Consider the following 1999-nt stretch of genomic DNA (forward strand, 5'->3'; position numbering starts at 1 on the left):
CTACAGAATTCTACCTTGGTGACCCTGTATGTCAATGAAAACAAGAATGTTCTACGCTCCAAACACCCCGAGTAGTGTGACGACTGGATTACAAGTGAACACACTAGGACTTTCGGCAGTTGGTTGCAAACACATCTCATGGGTGACAACACTATTGCAGATGAGTTGTACTCGTTAGCCAGGGGACCATCTTCGACTGTATTGACTTACAAAGGGTACGAGATAAATGGTAATACATTTTACACGATCGTCCAAGATCAAAAGAGCACCAACCAAAACAGTGGTGTCTTCTCTGATGCAGCAATCAAGAGGGGAAAGGACACATATTATGGTTACATAGTGGACATATGGGAACTTGACTATGGACATGAGTTGAAGGTCCCTTTGTTTCAGTGCAAATGGGTCAATCTGCGAGGACGAGGGGTACAGGTAGACCCAAAGTACGGAATGAAAATAGTGGATCTGAACAATCTTGGGTACACAGGCGAACCATTCATCCTAGCCAATGATGTGGTGCAGGTTTTCTATGTGAACGACAAGTCTACCAAACCAAGAAAAACAAAAGATAAGGAAGCGAATACATCATACGATGAACCAAAGCGCCACATAGTTCTTTCAGGGAAAAGAGACATCGTGGGAGTGGAGGATAAGATAGACATTTATAAGATTATGAAAAGTTAAATGAATTCCTCCCTTCAAAGTGAAGGCACCCAAGCACCCTGTTAAACGATGAAGATTATCCATGGTTATGGCGCAATAAGCAAGGGACACACGTACACCTTTCTCTCCACGAATATTCTGATAATGGCTTTATCTTGAATATCACTGCGGTTACATGTCAAGAAATGAAATGCCTTTTGTAACAGATGAGTTTTCGTCCGAAACCTTGATACTTCGAAAGAGATTGTCAATTTTGTACACGAAGTGCATCCAACTTTTGTCGTAACCCTCTCAACTTTTGAGCACAAGCTATGTGGGTGAAATGATGATACCATGCCAACTTCCAACCTTTTCAGAGTTCATTTGTAGTGCTTTTCAATTTCAGGGTCATTTAGCTAAAAAAATCAGTAAATGCATGAAAAACCAAATGAAGTCAGAATGGGTTGAAAGTTGATGATGTGGCTTTGGATGGTGCATATTGAACGCATAAAAAGTCTCGAGTTGAAATAAGTTCAAAAATATGAAATCCCTTTATAATAGATGTGTTTTCGCACAAAACAGTGATACTTCGAAAGAGATTGTCCATTTTGTGCACGAAGTGCATCTAATTTTTGCCGTAACCCTCTCAACTTTTTAGCACATGTTATGCGGGTGAAATGATAATACCATGCCAAGTTTCAACCGTTTTGAAGTTTATTTGTAGTGCTTTTCAATTTCAGGGCCATTTAGCTCAAAGAATGAACTAATAACAAAAAGAATGAACTAAACAGATTTTATAAACCTCCAAGAGCAAAAAAATGAACTAAAAAGAATCAATTCAATATAATATTCTTCAATAACAAAAAGAATCAACTAAAATTAATAAAAGTAATATTCAGGAGATTTGCCGTCAGTATAATCTTTGCCGTCAGCATTTTGTCGGGGCAGACGGCAAAGAAAGGGTTTGCCGTCATCAATGGATGGCAAAGAAGAACTATCGGCAAAATATACTTTGCCGTCTGCGTAACAAAAATTAGACGGCAAAGAGCTCACTTTGCCACCTACAAAACGAATTACAGACGGCAAAGATCTTTACCGTCTGCGTTTTTTTATTACAGACGGCAAAATATGCCTTTGCCATCTGTACTAGTAAACACAGACGGGAAATATCACATTTTGCCGTCTGTAATAAAAAAGGCAGACGACAAAGATTTTTGCCGTATGTACTTTATTTTGAAGACGGCAAAGCAAAGAAGCACACCTCGCGGATCCATCCCACGGATCGATGACATGTCACAATCCGCGGTGCGGTGCCTCTTTTCGTCCACCACGCCCGACCCCACCCACCCATCCCATCACA

Source organism: Triticum aestivum, chromosome 1A, assembly GCF_018294505.1.
Source record: "Triticum aestivum cultivar Chinese Spring chromosome 1A, IWGSC CS RefSeq v2.1, whole genome shotgun sequence".
In the NCBI taxonomy this organism is placed as follows: Eukaryota; Viridiplantae; Streptophyta; class Magnoliopsida; order Poales; family Poaceae; genus Triticum; species Triticum aestivum.